The sequence below is a fragment of the Ursus americanus genome, chromosome 25, assembly GCF_024610735.1.
Source record: "Ursus americanus isolate L20-20 chromosome 25, mUrsAme1.1.p, whole genome shotgun sequence".
NCBI classification, from domain to species: domain Eukaryota; kingdom Metazoa; phylum Chordata; class Mammalia; order Carnivora; family Ursidae; genus Ursus; species Ursus americanus.
Genome location: NC_142151.1, coordinates 1,661,091 through 1,681,996, shown reverse-complemented (window position 1 = coordinate 1,681,996; position 20,906 = coordinate 1,661,091). Strand labels below are relative to the sequence as shown.

At 50.3% G+C, this 20,906-nt stretch overlaps 1 protein-coding gene across 5 annotated transcripts in view; it reads right to left on the bottom strand.

Annotated features, from left to right (window-relative positions):
- BID (BH3 interacting domain death agonist) overlaps positions 1 to 3,867 on the bottom strand; it is a 45,554-nt gene extending 41,687 nt beyond the window's left edge. For 2 of the 5 annotated variants that reach the window (XM_045775202.2, XM_045775216.2), the window contains exon 1: positions 3,728 to 3,859. The gene's annotated coding sequence lies outside the window, so the exon portion shown is untranslated. Of the gene's footprint in view, positions 1 to 3,727 lie in introns of all 5 variants that reach the window. The other 3 variants (XM_087855466.1, XM_087855467.1, XM_045775209.2) reach the window with 2 other exon arrangements.
- Positions 3,868 to 20,906: the final 17,039 nt, after the last annotated feature.

Sequence of the window (20,906 nt, the reverse complement as noted above, 5' to 3'; positions counted from 1 at the left end):
GCATACCCATCAGCATGGCAGGAGCTTAGTAAGTGCAGGCTTGGGAGCCCATTCAAACCAGGCAGACGCCCAGGCACGAAGCTTTGCCAGGATTTCCGTGGCGATCCCGACACCCTGGACCCAGAAGGCATGCCTCTCTTCACATGGTGGCAGCCCCACTTCTGTGCAGCGCACAGCCTTCCATGAGGGCAGACGGTCTACCGAGCCACACAGGGCATTTCAGTCCAGCCACTCTGGGTGTCTGAAAGTAACCAGCCCCTTTTAAGCCTGGCTCATAAAACTCCACCGCCCGGCACCCGTCTCCAACACCAAACACCAAGCTGATAGGATTACCAAGGGGAGAGGTTAGTTTAAAACAAACCACTTCCTCATTTTCTAAGTTGGTGGCTTCTAGGAGCCTGGACACAAAGAGCCAACCACGATTTCCATTCCATGGCTGCTTTATGGTTTACCCAGATCATCGAGTCAGCCTTTCATCTGACTGCCTTTCATGTAAAAACTCCCCCATTTTGACCTCTGCAGGCAGAAAGAGAAGAGGAGGGGAAGATGGGGAAAGGCCGGAGCCCCAGGGACGGGAGGCTGGGGAACTACCAGGCAAAATCCCACCCAGAGGGGCCACGGCGCTGCTCCCTGAAGCTTCATCGTGTCCCATGCACATCACTAGCTGCCTGCAGGGGAGGGGAGTCCACAGAAAGGCCACGGCCATTCTCTCTGTTCCTCGCCCCTACACGTCTCACGTGTATAGAGGGTATAGAGGTACAGAGGTAGACGGCCTGAATTTGGAAAATGGGCTACTGAGTAGCCTGGAAATCCAGGCGGTGCAATATAACACTTAGAGCTGGGACTCTAAGCAGTTACTTAATTGCTGCATGCCTCAGTTTCCCCATCTGAAGAATAAGGATGATAACCTTGCTTCTGATTACTGTGATGTCCAAATGAGCTAACTAATCCATGTGAAGTTTTTTATGTGTGTATCTGGCTCACAGTGAGCTCTGTATGTTATCACCATCCTCAATCAGCTGTCTTTTTCAGACCCCTCAGTGGCTTTGGGCAAGGACACAGAGGGCCTGGGGGGTGGCCAGCCAGGTGTGGCAGCCAAGGTGCTGCTAATGGGCTCCTACGCATAGGGGCTGGCCTCAGGGGGCATCCAGCGCAGCCTGCCCTCCAAAGCCCCAGACTGACACATGGTCACCAAGGTACAACCACAGAAAGGACTTCCAGTGGCCACAGATCTAGAGTGAGTCTTCTCAGAGCTGAGAATCCAGAGCCAGCATCCTAGGTACTACCAGCAAGGAACATGCAGTCCTCGATCCTGATGGCGACCTCCTGTCACAGGCCCTCGCACTAGAGAAAAGGACAACAGCTCAAATGTCATTCACTGCCCTTCTGCAAGCCTAGACTCCTGCCCTGGAAGACTCCATCATCTAAGGTCTTGCTCCTCCATATGGCCTCGGCACTCCTGACAGGCCATTCTCATTTGCCAATGAATGAAACCTGCAGTTCCTCCAACAAGTCTCCCCAGGTTGGCTGAGGCTGCGAGCTTCCCAGGTGAGGCCTCAGAGAAGGGCATGTCATGACCCTTCCCACCTAGAGCCAACTCTTTCCCACCTAGGCACCCCTACCCCAGCATTCCTGCACTGCCCTGAGTGCTCTTTCCCACCTTATCCAACTGCCAAGATCTTACTCATTCTTCAGTGTCCCCTTCAGATGACCTAGCCTCTTCAGACAAAACTAACCACAACCCACCCCATGTTCCCAAAGCTCTTTGCAACAAACACACCAAAGCCTGCATCTTGATGTATGACAGTAGCTGGTTTATGTCTCCATTCAAACGAGATAGCACCCCGTCCCTCACGAACCACACCGCCCCCATGCCCAGCACAGCATAGGCACTGGGCACCTCGGTACTCAGGGAAGCCCACAAGAAGGCTGCCTTTAAACCCCACCTATGAAGTGCCACACAAGGCCTCCCGAGGGCGCCTCTCTGGGCAGGAGGGACAGAACACACACCTGCCTGGCAGCAATGCAAGGCTTGACACCTGTCCTCTTCCCAATAAGGCCTTACTAGAGCTCTGCCCACCTAAACATGTAAAACCAGAAGTCCCTTTTCCACTTCCCTTCTAGCTCCAAAACCAGATTATCTTCCAGGAACAGTCACTGATGACTTCCAGGGAACTCTCAGGGCCCTGGTTCCAGGTCTGTCTCAGGATGGCACAGACAAGGGGCGCCTGGGTGGCTCAGTCGGTTGAGCATCTGCCTTGAGCTCAGGTCGTGGGATCGGCTCAGGTGCTGGAATAGGAGCCCTATATCAGGCTCCCTGCTCAGTAGGGAGCCTGCTTCTCCCTCTCCCTCTGCTGTTCCCACTGCTCGTGCTTGCGCGCTCACACGTGCTCACTCTCTCTCTGTCAAATAAATAAATAAAATCTTAAAAAAAAAAAAAAATATGGCACAGACCAAGGCCCAGGAGAGCCTTCCCCAACTCAGAGCCTGCCATTCGCCCCAGATGGGTGGAGATGGAATGTGGACAAACCACATCCTTCAGCAGCTTCCCCCAGCTCCCTTCTATAGAAAAGACCAGCTGAGATGCCACCCAGTGAGGCTTGGGCAGACAGATAAGATGTGCAGGAAGGGCAGGCAGGCTTGGCAGTGGAATTGGGTAGCTGCCTGAAAAGGTGGAGGCACTCTGTGCTGGGTTTCCCATCCTGCTCCTCAACCCTCTCCAGACCAATCCGATCCCAGAAGGCCTTAAGGTAAGGCCTCAAGCTCTTCCCCCACTGTCACACCACTGTCCCTCCACGATCCCACCAAAACCCCTGCCAGCCCAGCCACTTGGTAGCTGAGGGTTTTAGGGCTCTCCCAGGGTCCCCTGGGGTCACAAAGTCATTCAACAAACTGACTTCTACCACCAGCAGTATATGCATGTAATTTCTAACAGTTCTAAGACAGGCCCTCTGGCCACACTGAGGCAGGGGTAAGCAGGGAAAAGTGCCCGAGACCAAAGTCCAAGGTCTGCGTCTGGATTTGGGTTCCGGATCTGGTGCTGAGCAGACGCCTGTGTGACCTGAACCGGTCCCTCCCCGTCGGTTTTCTCATCTCGGAGATTGGACCCGGCAGCCGCACGTCTCCCTGCGAACCGCCCACGAACCTGTGGGCGGGGGATGTCTTAAGTCCTCACCCGCCACCCCCTCCACCGCACCCCGGCCGAGGCCCCACAAGCCACCGGCCAAACGCGAAGACTCGCTCGGAGAGGAGACAAAGCCTTCTCTAGCCTACCCAAGGGGAGGACCGCTCCGGCCACTGGAGAGAATCCGGGAGCCGGGCACAGGCCCCGCTCCCTCCCCAGGGGCCCCCGTGCCCCCCTTCCTCTGAGGGGGGAAGCCCTTCCGGCGGTTCTGGGCCGCGAGGACCCAAGGAGGAGCCCAGGCGGACGAGAGGCGGGGTGAAAGGCTGCCTCGACGCCGGGTGCCGAGGGCCGGCAGGCTCTAACCCAGGGGTCGCGGGCTGCCGGCCGCGGGGGCGCACGGGGCGCTCCGGGCAGGGTGGCACCTGTTGGCGGCGCCTCCCCTCCCGCCCTCCGGCCCCCACCCCGGGCGCAGGCGGTCCGGGACTGTGCCTGGGAGAGTCAGGCGGGCGGCGAGCACCGAGCCAGCGCCGCACCCGGCAGGCGGGGGCTCCTAAACTTGCAGCTCGGCGCACACGGCCGCGCGGGGCAGCGGGGGCTACTCACCCACCCACCGGCCGTGGCAGCAGGCCGAGAGACTGGCAGCGGGAGCCGGGGGCCGCGGGATGGGCGCCGCGCTCGGCGGGCTGGAGGCAAAGTCCCCGAGGCGCGCGGAGTACGCAGCCGCCGCTCCGCTACTTCCTTTATTTCCCGCCAGCCACGGCCGGCCCCGCCCCCGCCCCCGGCCCCGCCCCCGGCCCGCCTACCGGGAAAGGCCCGCGCGCCGTTCCGGAGCGGCGTCGCTCGAGCTCTGCTGGGCGTTGGGACGTCCGCTCGGTGGAGCCGCCGAGGGTACAGCGCTCTGCCACCGTCGGACCGTGGTCCCTACCAAGGTGCCATCCGCGAAGGTCGGTCACGCGTTCCGGGGATGCAGGGATTATTCCTATTGTTCCTGGCTTGGAAGTGCTTTCGGAATCCTCTCGAGCTGTTCCTGGAAGAGCCTGGGGGTGGTGAGTCCCGGTAATAATCCCAGGAAGCCGTTCACCAGCGCCTGTGCCCAGATAGCCCCACAAGTGCACAGGCAAAGGAGAAACACGTGACTCCAACAGAAGAGAAACAATCAGGAAAACAACTTGCTGGAAATCATGAGAAAACAAATAGGACCATGGAAGTTGCTACACTTGAACGGAGTGGTATAAACTGAATTTTATTTGTTTTTAAGATTTTATTTATTTGAGAGAGAGCACAAGCAGGGGTAGGGGCAGAGGGCGAAGCTGGTTCTCCCGCTGAGCAGGGGGGTAGCCCGATGTGAGACTCAAACCCAGACTCTGAGATCATGACCTGAGCCGCAGGCAGATGCTTAACTGACTGAGCCACTCCCGGCGTCCCTAGAAACTGAATTTTAAAGAAGAAAAAGATTGGAAGGAAATACAACCAAAAATCATCACAAGGTTACATTAAAATAATAAAAATCACAGTGTGGTTTTTTTGTTTTTTTTTTTTTAGTTTTCACTTTTTTGTGTTTTCCAATTTTTCTGAAAGGACGGTGGCATTCATTTTACAATGACTAAAAACGATTATAATGAAAATCACATAATGGACTGGTTTGTTAAATTTAGGCAGCATTATCTGTATTTCAAGTTGATTTCTTTATCAGAGCTGCATGTCCAAGTGATTAAAGTATAAATTGCAAGTAATATTTTGTAAAGGGGCTGTCTCTGAGGTTTCTGGCAGCCAAAGCAAGAGCAGTTAATTTCACAATTCTGTGAAGGATCGAGCATACCAGTTTCCACTTCAAGAGTGTCCAACCTTAACTTGCACCTAACTGTAAATGAAATTTCTGGGTTTTGTGTGCAGTCTTAACTTGGCTCTGCAGGGGACAATCTAGAAATTTTGAGCAAGAACAGGTTCATTCCAATAAATATATTTACTCCAATGCTGACCTCTTTGAAGGAGGCACAGGATGCCTGAGATCAGAGTGCAAATGCCATGTGGGGGAGTCCCTGCTGGATACTCTCTCCCTGCAGAAGAAGATGCAGTGCATGCTGGGGCCGGAGGGGGCGGAGGCTGTGTGGTCCACCCCAGATGGACGCTCTGCTTGTGGGCCGCAGAGACTGGCCTACCTAAGCTACATGTCCCTTCTGGCACCATTACGTTTCTAGGACTGTAAATGTGTCTCTGCTACTGTATGTGGACCAACTAGCCTATATCATGCTCCCCAAGAAGCAGTTCCCCAGCTCAGACTTCTCGCCGGGAGTTGTTTAACTTCTAACCAATATGCAAAAAACTAGTAATCCTTCCCATCTCAACACTACCCAACTCTCCTGATTGCTCAGCACTTCTGATGGCTAAACTTTGAATAATGGATGACATACTTCTCTGTCTCGCTGAACAGGACTGTAAACATTGCGTTTTTTCCATGCCTCCAGTCATCTTCGCAAGCATGGCCTCCTGTGCCATGAAACTCTGTGCCAGCCCTGGGCAGCATTCCTGGTTCCATCTCCAGAAGATGCGTGTCTGCTCACTGATCCCTGCATCTCCAGATACGGAGGTCACAGCAGTGCTGCTGTGAACATTCTCCTACTAATCTTTTTGTGTACATATGTTTTTACTTCTCTTGAATATAATACCTAGGCATGGCACTGCTGGAATGTGAGGAATATTCAACTCTGTTACCAACAGCCGGTTTTTCAAAGTGGCTGTACCACGATCCCCTGTGGCTCACCCTACACCACCAGCACCCTGGTCCATGCCACCATCTCCCCCATCATCGCAGTAACCTCCTAACAGGGGCTTCTTATATTTTTCCTCCTTTTATAAAATGTCAGATGGTATCACTCCACTCTTTAAAGTCCTCGATGGTTTCCCAAGGCCTTTTCAATAGCCTACAAAGTCCTGTATGAGCTGCACCCTCTTTAAGCTCAAATCCTACCACCGTCCCCTTATTATTCTGCCTCTGCCCCAATGGCCTATGTGCTTTCCCTGGGCCTGGCTTCATTTCCTCCACAGCACCTACCACACCCTGAAATATTCTATAATTATTCATTTGTGTTGGACTGTCTCCCCTCACTGGGAAATAATCGACAAGGAGGACAGGGACTTGTTTTATTCATGCCCTCGTGTTGGTCCCTAAAACAGCCCTTGGTACTTATGGGTGCGCAACAGATGGAATAACTATGTTGACAAGGAAAACATCAGGTGGTGTTAGGTGCCGTGCAGAAGACTAAACAGGGCCCTGGGAGGGCAGCTGAGTGATGGGTGGCTCATGAGCTGGGTCATCTGATGCCTAAAAGTCAAAAGAGGAGGAGGCAGAGCGTTGTGGCCATGGGAAGCATCTACAGCAAGCACGCCAACGCAGGAAGGAGCCTGCTGTCACTGGTGCATAGCGGGTGCAGGGCGACGGCAGCGAGGCGTGGGGGCTGGCTGGGTGAGGAGTCAGGGTCTTACCCTAAACACTGTGGGGGCCACGGACTTTGTCCTGCAGGGCGGGATTTATGCCAATCAGCCTCCACAGTTTTTGTGTCTCCTATTTAGCTTCTTGCAGTCAGGGTAGCTTCTCTCCACTCCAATCCCCCAGTTCTAACGTGCTGCTTCTGTTATGCTTTGGGCTTTAAAATCTGTCCGCACTGCCTGTAAATTAAGAGAGTATGATGCTTCTCACAAAGGTAAGTCTATAGGGTCAGAAAACATAGCAGTGGCTGCCAGACACTGGAAGGGGAGGGACTCTAAGGGAAGACGGGAATGATGGAATATTTCTGTATCCTCATTGCGGTGGCTGTTACACAACAGTATACTTTTGTCAAAATTCACAGAACTCCACACTAACAGGTGAATTTTACTGTACGTACCTTAATTCAAACATGAGACTGTAAATACACAAACGAGAGAATGATGCTCTTAGTGATGAAGACAGAACACAGAACCCGTGGGGCGCCTGGGTGGCTCAGTAGGTTCAGTGTCTGCCTTTGACTCGGGTCATGATCCTGGGGTCCTGGGATCCAGCATCAGGCTCCCTGCTTGGCGGGGAGTCTGCTTCTCCCTCCCCCTCTTTTTGCCTTTCCTTCTCCCTCTCTTAGCTCCTCTCCCTCCCCCTGCTCATGCTCTCTCCCTCTCTCTCAAATAAATAAATAAAACTTCAAAACAAAACAAAATGCAACACCCAGTAAGGTTTTGGCTGAAAGGGTGTAGGAAGCTAAGCAGTCTGACTTCAGTTTCATTTTCCCTGAGGCTTCACACTGTTGCTTCCGGCTGTTGGGCCACTTCTCCTATGAAACCCCAACCCCCTTCCTAAGTTCCCTTTATTGCAGCGAAACAGGATGGCATTTTCAAAGACATCTTGAAGGAATGCTGTTTGAAAGAAGGGGGAATGAAGCATGAGAGACTGTGGACTCTGAGAAACAAACTGAGGGCTTCAGAGGGGAGGGAGGTGGGGGAATGGGATAGGCCGGTGATGGGTATTAAGGAGGACACGTATTGCATGGTGCACTGGGTGTTATACGCAACTAATGAATCATCGAACTTTACATCGGAAACCGGGGATGTACTGTATGGTGACTAACATAATATAATAAACATTAAAGAAAAGAAGACCATAAAAAAAAAGAAAATGATTATTTCTGAAACCAATGTTATGGGCTGAATTGTGTCCTCAAATTCATACGTTGAAGCTCTAACGTCCTAGTCCCTCACAGTGCGAGTGTTTTTGGAGACAAGCTCTATAAAAAGGTAGTTAGGGTTAAATGAGGCCACTGGTGTAGGCCCTAATCCAGTGTGACTGATATCTTTACGGGAAGAAATTAGGACACGGACGCCCACCGAGGGAAGACCATATGGAGACACAGGGAGATGGCAGCCGTCTACCAGCCCAGGAGAGAGGCCTCAGAAGAACCAATGCAGCCGATCCCCTGATCTTAGACTTCTGGCCCCCCAGTCTTTTTCCGGGAGAGAGTTGGTTTCTGCTGTTTAAGCCCCCAGGGCTGCAGTACTTTGTTACCGGGGCCCTAGCAAACTCACACACCCACTTCCAGCTAGGAGTCACCTCTACCGTCAGAAGGGGCTGGCTTTCTCTTTTACAGCCTGTGTTCCTTACCAGGTGACCTTCCTCTTCTGGTCCTGGGGAGGGCTCCCACCTGTCTTACTGATGAGGGAGAGAAGGCTAGCCGAGGACAACGCACAAGCTGACACCCGCAACCCTCCCCCACCCCTACTCCCAGGTGGGCTCTGTGTGACCTTCCTCAGGCACTCCTGGCCGCCCTAACGCTAAGGGAAGGAAAAACAAATGGTTAACGGATAGAGATGACAGTCCTGCAAGACGTGAGTCTCCCTCAGTTTACAAATGTCTTAGTGATTTACAAGGAAAAAGCATTCGTATCAATAACCTAACTTCCAGAAGGAAATGTAGATGAAATTAAATGTCCTTATAACCTGCAGCCCACTGACAAATACTTGAGGCAGGCAGGGTATAACGTTCCTCCAGGAAGCTCCCAACAGTCTTAATGTTAATACCTTACCAGAAGGAAACACAACCTTGACGACGACAAGGCCTCCAGTATCTTCTAGGTCCTCTTTAGCGTATGAAAGTTCTTTTAAAAACCTCCCTTTTTCCTTACCCCAACTCCCAAGTATATAATCAGTCACCCCTTACAAACCCCATGCCGCAGCTCTTTCTGCTCCTGGGTCCTGTCCCCATGCTTTAATAAAACCACCTTTTTGCACCAAAGACGTCTCAAGAATTCTTTCTTCACCATCAGCTCTGGACCTCACCTACATTCAAAACTACATCATTACCCTACTCCAAGGTCAAGGGCAAAGCTTATCCTTTTTTAGAAAAATTTAAATCATTCCTTCCTTCTCAGGCCTGTGTCCCTTCAGACCCTCCTTGCAGACTGTCTCGGACAGGCCGAGGTGACAGCCAGCTGTGGCAGAGTGGTATTGGGCCTCCCTCAACCTCGCTCTGACCTGACCTTCCCAGGCTCTGGCCCTGGGCCAGGTCACACATCTAGATCCAGGCTCACAGGAAAACGCAGGCCTAAACCCCTCCAGCTTCAGACACCCGCACAAGCCTGTGTGTGGCCACAACCTGGTAGGGAGGGGCTTGGTGACAGCTCTGTTTAGAGCCCCCTTTACACTCTCATGTTCAAGGCTGAGGTTGGAAAATAGAGGTTACTGGTTATCTGACATCCAGACGCCAGACGTATTGTTGTGGGAAGCCAACTTGGGGTTGAAAATTGGTTTGGGGAAGATGAACCAACTAATATCTGTTCCATCTCATGTGGAATCAGAAAGGAAGACAAACGGGGCACCTGGGTGGCTCAGTCATTAAGTGTCTGCCTTCGGCTCAGGGCGTGATCCTGGTGTCCCGGGATCAAGCCCCACATCAGGCTCCTCCGCTATGAGCCTGCTTCTTCCTCTCCCACTCCCCCTGCTTGTGTTCCCTCCTTTGCTGGCTGTCTCTATCTCTGTCAAATAAATAAATAAAATCTTTAAAGAAAGACAAACTACTCTCCCTATGGCACATCTTAGAAAGTCCTGTTGGCTTCCCCTTCCCCAACTGGTCCACCTGGAGCTTTGATTAATGCTAAAAAGCAGATCTCCAGGGGGCCTGGCTGGCTCAGTCAGAACTGACTCCTGATCTTGGGGTCATGAGTTCAAGCCCCAAGTTCCCTCGTTGGGTGTAGAGATTACTTAAATAAATAAATTAAAAAAAAAAGAAAAAGCAGATCTCCAGTTGATGATATACTATGTAAGCTTGAAAGACAAACACCGTATGATCTCAGTCATATGTGGAATTTAAGAAACAAAACAAAAGAACATAGCGGAAGGGAAGGAAAAATAAAATAAGACAGAGGGAGACAAACCTTAAGAGACTCTTAACTCTAGAAAACAAATGGAGGGTTGCTGGAGGGGAGGTAGGGAGTGGGGTAACTGGGTGATGGGCATTAAGGAGGGCCCGTGATATAAGGAACACCAGTGTCATACACAACTGATGAATCACTAAATTCTACCTCCGAAACTAATAATACAGTATGTGTTAATTAAGTTGAATTTAATTTTTTAAAAAGTCATTTATTTATAAAGAATGTTTCTCTTTTATGCTTCTTTTTAAAAAAATCTCAAATGCAATGCATTGGAGGAATCATGGGGCCTCCTTCTTAGCACATGGTCATCATCAGTCCCGACCTCTCCTGTGTTGTTTCTCATTTATTTCCTCTCTCTTTTCCCTTTCCCATCTCCTTCACCTGCCTCTCACAGGCAGCTTTTAGGATATATGTATTATATATCATTTGTAGAAAGTCTTGTAAAAAAATTTATACTGTTGTTTTGTCCATATTATGGTAGATCTCACTTTTTAAAAATTTTTTAAAAAGATTTATTTATTTATTTATTTATTTATTTATTTATTTATTTGACAGAGAGAGACAGAGAGGGGGAACACAAGCAGAGGGAGTGGGAGAGGAAGAAGCAGGCTTCCCACTGAGCAGGGAGCCTGATGCGGGGCTCAATCCCAGGACCCTGGGATCATGACCTGAGCTGAAGGCAGACACTTAACAGCTGAGCCACCAAGCGCCCCTTATTTTATTTTTTTCCTCACTCAGTGCTGTATTTGCAAGATCCCTCCGTGTTGCTATGTGTATCACTCCTAAGTGCCACAGAGCACTCCAGTGTGGGCATTCCCCACATTTTGCCCATCTGATCCCCCATATATAAAAACTCCAGATTACTTCCAACTTGCTGTCATTACAAATAACACTCAAATGAACATCCTCAAATATGGTCCCTATGAGCCTGGATGAGAATTTGTTTAGAGAGCTACCTGGGCACCGCATTACTGGTCATAGGGTGGGCACATGGGTAAATCGACCAAGTACTAGCGGCCGCTCTCCCCAGCGGTTGCTCCTCTACATTCCCGCCAGGAGGACCCATTGCTCCTGTTCCCCTCCATCCTCACCAACACTCAGCATGCTCTAGGTTGCTAATTTTGCCAATCTAATCGATGTAAAATAATGTCTCACTGTTACCTCGTGTTTGCATTTCCACGATAAGCGATGAGTTTGAGCATCCTCGTTCAGGATAGAAGTATCAATTTGCATCCTTTAGTGAGCAGACGCTGAAACGGGGCAGCAAGAAGTTTTGTCGGGGGAGATAATGTCTTGAGAGATAGAGGAAGAAGCAGGATTGAACAGAGAAAACCTTCAGATCACAAGGCAGGTCTGAGCGCTGTAGAAGGAAACAGGGGAGGAAGGAGAACCGGACAGACCATGAAACAGATCTGAGAAGGTCACAACCATGCCAGTCGGTAGCTCCAGAGCAAAGAACACCTGTTAAAGGAGAACTGGACAGAAGCCCATGTCCCACCATGCTCATTCACGCTTGGGAAGTGCCTGGCTTCTGCAGAGCGTCTGAGGGCCATGCCGCTGGGGGCTGTCCCCCAATGGCGCTCCTAGCAGCTGCAGAGTGGCAGACTCGAGGCTGGCCGCAGGTCTGAGCAGGACTGCTCCACGGCTGCCACACGCGTGCTGGAGGAACAGCCCGCAGGACCTCAAGAGCTGAAGACCTCAGAGGTCTATTTCTTGCTCAGTCTGACATGGGTCAAGTGGCTCTCCGTGGAGGCTCTCCTCCAAAGGGGATGCTAGGATCCAAGGAACTTTCCAGCTAGGGTCTCTGCTGTCCTGAGTGCCTCACGTGTGGTGATTAAGCTGCAGAGGCACAGGGCGCGGCGCCCACCGCTAACTGACTCGGAGCAGGGCCACAGCCTTCACACTCACATCCCCTGCGGGAGCACCGCTCATGATCTCAACATAGCTACAGAGGAGGAAGCCAGGAAATAGATCGTGTGCCCAGGAAGAGGAGATGGGACGGGGGCATGGCAACATACACCACTGTCTCTGCCACACTCTCTGATAATTTACCTGTTTAGCTCCTTAGCCCACGTATCCCCTGGGGTCCTCGTGCTCTTCTTATTAGTTTGCAGGAGTTCCTCAGCTATTCTATACCTTTATTGGTTTTATTTTTTTTTTTTTAAGATTTTATTTATTTGAGAGAGAGAGAGAGAGCACAAGCAGGGGGAGTGGCAGGCAGAGGGAGAAGCAGGCTCTCTGCTGAGCAGGGAGCCCGACATGGGGCTGGATCCCAGGACCCTGGGATCATGACCCGAGCCAAAGGCAGATGCCCAACTGATGGAGCCACCCAGGTGCACCTAGAACTTTATCTTCTTTAGATATTATAAATATCTTCTTCCAATCTGTTCTTGGCCTGTTAACTTTGTCCATGGTATCCTGTATTAAACATACTTTTCAAATTCATCCATTTCTTCCCTGTGCTTTTGAACTGTAACTTGAGAAGCCCTTTTCTCCACAGGTCACAAACATAGTCTCCTATATTTTTTCTATCTTGTAAATTTATAGTTTTGTTTTTTACATTTTGAGAATGTAAAAACATGGGATAAAATACCTAGGAATAAATTTAACCAAGGAGGTAGAAGATACACTGAAAATTACAGAACATTGAAGAAGGCACAAATAAATGGATAGATATTCCATGGTCATGGACTAGAAAACTCAATGTTGTTGAAATGCCCATACTACCCAAAGCGATCTACAAGTTAAATGCAATCTCTATCAAAATTCCAATGGCATTTTTCATAGAAATAGAAAAAGCAATCCTAGAATTTGTATGGAACCACAAAAGACCCAGATTAGTCAAAGCAATCTTGAGAAAGAACAAAGCTGGAGTCATCATGCTTCCTGATTTCAAACTATATTACAAAGCTACAGTAATCAAAACAGTGTGGTATTTGCATAAATACAGATACATGTATCAATGGAACAGAATAGTGAGCCCAGAAATAAATGCACACATACATGATCAATTAATTTGCAACAAAGGAGCCAAGAATACTCAGTGAGGAAAAGATAATAAAAAGTGTAGGGGGAAAAATATAGGGAAAACTGGATTTCCATGTACAAGAGAATTAAAATGGACCCCTTTCTTACTCCATGCACAAAAATCAACTCAAAATGTAATGTAAGATTTGAAACCATAGAATTCTTGGAAGAAAACATAGAGTAAGCTCTTTCACATTGATCCGGGCAATGACTTTTTATATTTGACACCAAAAGCAAAGGCAAAAAAAACAAAAAAATATGTGAGTGGGACTACATCCACTGAAAATCTTCTGCACAGCAAAGGAAATCATGAACAAAATGAAAAGGCAGCCTACAGAATGAGAGAAAATATTTGCAAATCGTGTATCTGATAAGGGGTTAATATCCAAAATATATAAAGAATTCATACAAGTCTATAGCAACCCCCCCCAAAAAAAACCCATAAAGAATACAAGTTAGAAATGGGCAGAGGAAGTTAACCATTTTTCCAAAGAAGCTATGTAAATGGCCAACAGATAGATTAAAAGGTGCTCAACATCACCAATCATCAGGGAAATGCAAATCAAAACTACAGTGAACTATCACCTCACATCTGTTAGAATGGTTATCATCAAAAAAACAAGAGATAAATGCTGTTGAAAATGTGGAGAAAAGGGAACCCTCGTGCACTGTTGGTGGGAATATAAATTGGTGCAGCCACTGTGGAAAACAGTATGGAGGTTCCTCAAAAAAATTAAAAATAGAACTATCATATCTAGCAATCCTAATTCTGGGTATTTATCTGAAGGACATGAGATCACTATATCACAAAGAGCTCTCTGCACCCCCAGCTTCACTGCAGCATTACATACGATGGCCAAGACATGAAAATCCCGAAGTGTCCATTGACAGATGAATGGATAAAGACGTCGCGTGTGCGCATGCACACACACACACACACACACACAGCCATAAAAAAGAAGACAATCCTACTGTTTCCAACAACATAGATGGACTTGATGGCATTATGCTGAGTGAGATAAGTCAGACAGAGAAAGATAAATACCATATGAGCTCACATGTGGAATCTAAAAAAATCCAAAAAACTGAACTCATAGAAACACAACAGATGGTGGCCTCCAGAGGCAGGGGGTCAGTGTTGGGTCACATGCGTGAAGAGGGTCAAAAGGTACAAACTTCTAGTTGCAAGATAAATAAGATCTGGGGATGTCAGGTATAGCATGAGGTCTGTAGTTAACAACATTGTATTGTATATTTGAGGGTTGCTAGGGGAGTAAATCTTAGTCCTCATCACAAGAAAAAAATTGTAACTGGGCACGTGGGTGGCTCAGTTGGTTAGGCGACTGCCTTTGGCTCAGGTCATGATTCTGGAGTCCTGGGATCCAGTTCTGCGCCTGGCTCCTTGCTCAGTGGGGAGTCTGCTTCTCCCTCTGCCCCTCCCCCCTCTATTGCTCTCTCTCTCTCAAAGAAATAAACTCTTTAAAAAATTGTAACTATGTGAGGTGATGGATGTTAACTAAATTTAGCGTGGTGATCACTTCACAATATATGCATATGTCAAATCATTATGTTGTGCACTTGAAACTGCCACAATGTTATGTCTCAATTATATCTCAATAAAACTGGGGGGGGGAAGTCCTTTCTCCATAGATCAAAGATTTCGCCTACATTTTTTCTAGTTTATAAATTTGCCGTTTTATTTTGTGAGTTTTGGTCTTTAATTCATCCCAAGTTTATATTTATATGTAGTGTTGCACAGGAGACTGTTTTCATTTCATCTATATGGTGAGCCAATTTTTTTTCCAAACACCATCTGCAAAACAATTTATCTTTCCTATTGATTCATGGGGCCTCCTTAATCACAACCTGAGTTTCCATGGTCCTTCTGAGTGCTCATTTTGGGGTACCATCATCTGCTGGTCCTTCTACCCATGCTACATGGTTCTTACTATTACGGCTTTGCATTAGGTCATACTATAGGTAAGGCAATCCCCCATGCTTCTTTCTCAAGGTTGTTTTCGCTATTCATGTGTTTTTATTTATTTATTTTTTAAAGATTTTATCTATTTATTTGACAGAGCGAGAGCATAAACGGGGAGAGGCAGGCAGAAGGAGCAGGGAGCCCGACTCAGGGCTCCATCCCAGGATCTTGGGAACACTACCTGAGACAAAGGCAGATGTCCAACTGACCAAGCCACCCAGGCGTCCTGGGTTTTTTTTCTTTTTTTTTAAGAAGATTTTATTTAGGGGCGCTGTGTGGCTCAATTGGTTAAGCGTCTGCCTTTGGCTCAGGTCATGATCTCTGGGTCCTGGGATAGAGCCCCTGCATGGGCTCCCTGCTCCAAAGGGAGCCTGCCTCTCCCTCTCCCTCTGCCTGGCCCTCCCCCTGCTTGTGCTCTCTCTCTGTCAAATAAATAAAAAATAAAAAAAAATTTTTTTAAAAAGAAGATTGTATTCATTTATCTGAAAAAGAGTGAGCGAGCGAGACAGCACAAGCAGAGGGGAATGCCAGAGGGAGAGGGAGCAGCAGACTCCCCACTGAGTGTGGGGCCCAACACAGGGCTCAGTCTTAGGACCCTGAGGTCATGACCTGAGCTGAAACCAAGAGTTGGCTTCTCAACCGACTGAGCCACCCAGGTGCCCCAAAGCTTTTATTTTTAAGTAATGTCTACACCCAGTGTGGGGCTCAAACTCATGACCCTAAGATTAAGAGTCACACGCTCCACCCACTGAGCCAGCCAGGCGCCCCGTGTGTATTTACCCTTTGTAAAAATGTGAAAGAGTTTCTGAGCCAACGTGGAGGATAGGTTTGGCTGGAGAGTCAGGGAGGAGAGTGCTGGGGAAAGGAAAGTGAGAAGAGAAGTTGGGAAGCTGGAAGGGACCATCGGCTTAGCTTGGGAGTCAGCTTCGCTGGGCTGGGGACAGCAGTGAGCTCTGCAAGACACACAGAGGGATCCCAGAGTCAGCACGTGGCTCAGGCCAGAGGCGCTGGGGCATTTTGAGGGTAGAGGGGGCATGTGGACTGGAGGGGCCCAGGCAGCCTGCCCGGGGAGGGTCAGAGGGAGGCTGGCAGGCCTTTCGCATAGTGGTTAAGAGCTCAGCCTTGGCAGTTTGTTTTACTAGCTCTGGGGCCCTAGCAGGATACCGAATTGCTCTGAGGCTCATCGATAAAATGGGGATAATAATACCTCTAAATACAGTGACCGGTACTGTGTTTGTGCTCTCATTGCTATTAAATGGGAAGGAAGGGGACAGCTATGTGTTAGGCATAAAGTCAGAATGAGCAAGGCAAGTTCTCAGAACACAGAATGCCGTGAAGTCGTTGGCATTCCTGGGCTTGCAAATAAGGAGGCCAACAGCTACCCCCAAGAAAGCTGAGGCCCCAGAACAACTTTCTTGATTTCCTATTTCCTACCTATAAAAGAAAATGATAGCACATATTTCAAAGTCGTATCTTAAATATACGAAATATGGGGAAGTCTCAGGCATGGTGTCTGACTTACAATGGCAAGGTCTCAGTAAATCGCTGCCATTGCAATTATTACTTGGTGCCCCTTCAGGGGCTCCCGAGCATCTCTGTGCAGTTGGGGGCGCACGGCTGGGAGTCAGAGGCCAGGATGCAGGGAGGTGGTTTGGGAGTAGGAGCTCAATAGCTGGGGTTTCTGAGGGGGCACGAAGAGCAAGGAAGGAGAGGAGAGGGACTGCCTGCTTGCATCCTCATTCCCTTCCTTCCCTTGTCACCTTCCCATCTGCCTCCACAGCCCCTCCCTAGCAGTCAGTCCCTCGGTGGCTTGCATTGCACACACCTGGACTTGATAATGAACTTCTTCTCCAGGTGTCTCTCATTTCCCTCATTTCCCAGCAGGGCTGGTGCCCGGTATTGCCTCTTGGCTTTCAATAGACCTCAGGTGCCTGGCCCTGGGAAACTGAAGGGATGAAGGACGGTGGCAGGCCAGTGCCCCTGGGCCTTGCCAGCTGAGCTCTGAGAGCACACGCCGTGCCTGCCTCATTGCATTTGGTCCCTGGTGCCTGGCATATTGCACATGTGTGTTGACTAAGTCATTTCTTGCGCCTGCTTTGATGGCATCTTGTCCCCTCCAACTGCAGGAGGCACAGCCTCTGACTTCTCCCAGAGACAAGTCCACGTGGAGTGGGGGCTCTGGGTGGCAGATGGGCTCACGCTCTACCTTCAGGACCCACTTCCCGCAAGCACCCCCCCGCCCAGCCTCCCAGAGGTGCCAGGCTTAGGGTCAGACTTTCCTCAAGCCCATGAATGCCACTTCCTTCCTTCTTCCCAACGCTCATGAGAACCCACAGCGGTGACGCACCCAGCTGACCCTGAAGCCATGAAGTCAAGGCTCTTTCCATCCCAGACACCCCCATCGCCCTCACCTCGGGAACAGAATCTGACAACAGAGGTCTGGAGTGGTGAAAGGGAGGTGAAGGTGTAACATCTGGGGCGGGAGGGAGAGGGGCCCTGGCACGGCACACAGTGCCGTGTACATAGCTAGTTGTCCGTTACTCCCCATGCTGTGACAGGAGTGGAGGCTGGGGGCATGTGAGCCCTCCAAGGCTTTCTAAACCAACAGCAAGACTAACAGGATAGAAGAACATGATGGCTGGCTTATTTCCTTATTTCCAGACCCAAGTAAGTAGCTCAGAGCTTCCACTCCGTGCCCAACTCAGGACTCTACCGTGGGGAAGGCCAAGGGCTTAGCATCTCTGGTGGGCCCTGGGCTGACACGCAGAACAGACAGCAGGTTTAAAGTGCTGTATGAGAGGCCGATGTGGGAGGCCCAGGGGGAGCTGAAGGAAAGTGCCACGGGGCACGGAGCAGTGGTTTACACAGAGGCATCACTCCCCTGTCCTTGGACGTGTGTATACAGGGGCCATGAGCTGCAGACGGTGCCTGGGAAGGAAAGTGTCCCAGTGCTTTCCCACCAACACAGAGTCTAGGCTCTGGCCCTTGAAGGACATCTGGGATTGGAAGGCAGGAGGGTCTAGAGGAAGAAAACCAAAAACTCCTACTTGGGGAGAGGGGAAAGACGGCTACCTCCAGGACCGGGGCTTGTTGGGCAAAGTTCGTGTGCACACCCACGATCCTGTACAGGTGAACTGTCAGCACTGGAAAACGTCGGGCATTTTTTCCAGCCCCGCCAGGTACGTGTCGGCAGATACGGTCTGGGGGAAGCTGTGAGATGCTGGCTCTGACCTAGCTTCGACTCAGTGCCCGCCCTGGGCTAAACAACCAGTCTGGGATTTCCAATATTACTTAGCAGCCTTTCCCTTGGACCTTTCTATCGAGTTAACAACCAACAGGTGCCAGAGGCTCCCATTCAGGGAATCACAGCAGCGTGATTTTCAGGGGTTGACTCCCTAGGCCCAATGGGCTAGAAAACCCAGAAATGTCCCCTTCCAGAGTCTGGCTCTGGTCAGAATGGGCATCAGGGAAGAGGCAGAGAGGAGTTTCCTGGGGGAGGTGGGCTGACTCTGCCAAAGAGCTGGGTCCTCCATCGTTTAACCGCCAGGGCTGGCTGCTCTCCTTTGCCTTGCGGCTGCCCTTCCTGAAGTTAGCTCGTGGGCTGTTGGCTGAATCACACCAAGCCGAGGGGAGGGCATGGGGACCCTGGAGTACAGTAGGGGCCTGGCCATGACTGGCTCGAACGTTTTACATGGCAGTTTGTCAGAGGGAGGGGTGTAGAGAAAGGGGGAGGATCAATGTCCAGAATTCTGCTTAAAGACATGCAGGTTAAGAACGCCAGGTGGCAGAGCCGCTGCGTGCTGTATATGGAATTTTGTGTTCCTCGAGGGGAGGGCCATGACTTTCATTGCGCCGGATCCATGCGCACTGGAGCTGGAGCCTGGGTCTGAATCATGAAGGCCGGGAGACACCTGCCTCACATTACATGAAGTTTCTGGTTCTTTATTCCTATGCTGGATTTCCCCCCATCCAACCCAACCCCGTGACTTCCTTTCCTACCAGCACTGTGGGCTACGGGCGTCAGCACTAACTTCCCGGAGGCCAGACTTTGAGCAGCTGCTGCCAGTTCCTGTCACAGGCGCTCGGGCAGGAGCAGCCCTTCTGCCTCCTGGGACACTAGCACATCTGCTTGTGTGCAGGGGCCCAGGTTCCAGCTCGAGGGGAGCGTCTCTGTGTGGCTCTCGTGACCGGTGTGCGACCGTGACTTGGCAGCCACCGGGGACAGGCACTGTGCCCACAAAACTCAGAGCACTTGGCATCTCTGATCTCTTTTCAGTCCCACAACCACTTTATTGGGCAGAAAGTGAAGGTGACTTTCTCGTTTCAAGGGTAGAAAACAGGTTTGGGGAGCCACGTCCAAGATCAGCCAGCAGGTAGTGGCCACGCTGGGCCAGACGCCAGAACTGACTCCTGGTCCAGTGCTCATTTCACACAGCCAAGTGGCCTCCAATCAAGAATTTTCTCCTGGTTGGAGGTGGGGGAGAGAAGGGAATAAGACTCTTGGAATCATCTTTAGAGGAGTGTAAGGGAAAAGGAAGGGGGCAGGGGAGACCACTCTATCGGCTTGGAGGGAAAATAGGATGAGAAATGTTTTCAACAGTGGACCGCTCCAAATCCATGGGACCAAGCATACCCACAGCGGTGCCCAGAAGGGGCGCTGCAGACACTGTTCGCTCTGTGGTGAACACCACGGTGGTCCCTGTCCCGGGCTGAACACAGGGCTCGGCTCTCAAAGCCAAGGTCAGTTCCTAGGCACATGAAGGCCCAAACACATCTGTTGATGTTTAAGTACTCTTCAGTTGCCAGGTCCATGGGCACAGCCCCACCTCAGCTGGAGGAGGGCTTGTCAGCATCTGTCTCAGCCATCAGTCCCCTGGACAGAAGCAGGCAGCTGTCCCTACTTCCTGCTATTACGATCCACAGAGAGTTGTTCTGTTTCTGTTCTCCCCCTGGATCCTTGCAGAATTCCTCTCCAGGGAGAAGGAAGTATGGAGTTTGTTTCTTGCTTTACGGATGAAGTTCTTTGCTGGCTTCAACTTTTTATTTATTTTTATTTTTTATTTTTAAGTAATCCCTACACCCAACGTGGGGCTTGAACTTACAACCTCAAGATCAAGAGTTGCACGCTCCACTGACTGGGCCAGTGAGGCGCCCCTCGTCTCCAACTCTTGATTAGGTAGGAGCAGAACATATGCACTTTCCAGGCTGGGTGGGCAACGGGGCCAGGCTGCCAGGCTGCCCACCCTGGAGAGGCCAACAGGCCCGCCCCCTCCCCTCCATTCAGTGCCATCCAATCCATTCTGCTTATTAAGGCCTCTTCCAGGGTCAACCCATTGATGCCCTTCTCCTTACCACAGTCCTGACTTGAAATCATCAGATTCCTAGTTTTTCATCCCTGATTACACAGCTAGGTTTTGAGTCCATGTCTTCTTTTTATTGCCCTTAAGACCCCTCGCATCCTACCTCTCCAACAGCAGAAGTGCCCTTCTCCATCAGCCCTGCCACCCCCCACTGTGCTGCAGTGAAACTTCCCATGCTCACCCAGAGATGAAAAACAGGAGATGCTGGGGTGGGGGGCGTCCTCAGCTTGGGCAGAAAGACGATTTTTTTGCTTGCTCTTTTCTTTCAAGGTACATAGTAAGATCAAGGGAAAGAGAAGCAGAATTTTCTCCTTGCTGGGTTTTTTCCAGTCCAAACAAAGTTGGGGGGGGGCGAGGAAGGAGGACTGGAGCAGGGGAACAAGTGGAAGGAGCCAGGAGTAACCATCAGCAACACAGTTCACCCACCCCTGTGGACACTAGCCCTGCCGGAGGCCTGGCTGGGTGGGCAGGGGGTCCTGGCACCTCAAGGAGGGAAGAAATGATCCTCTTCCACACAGAAG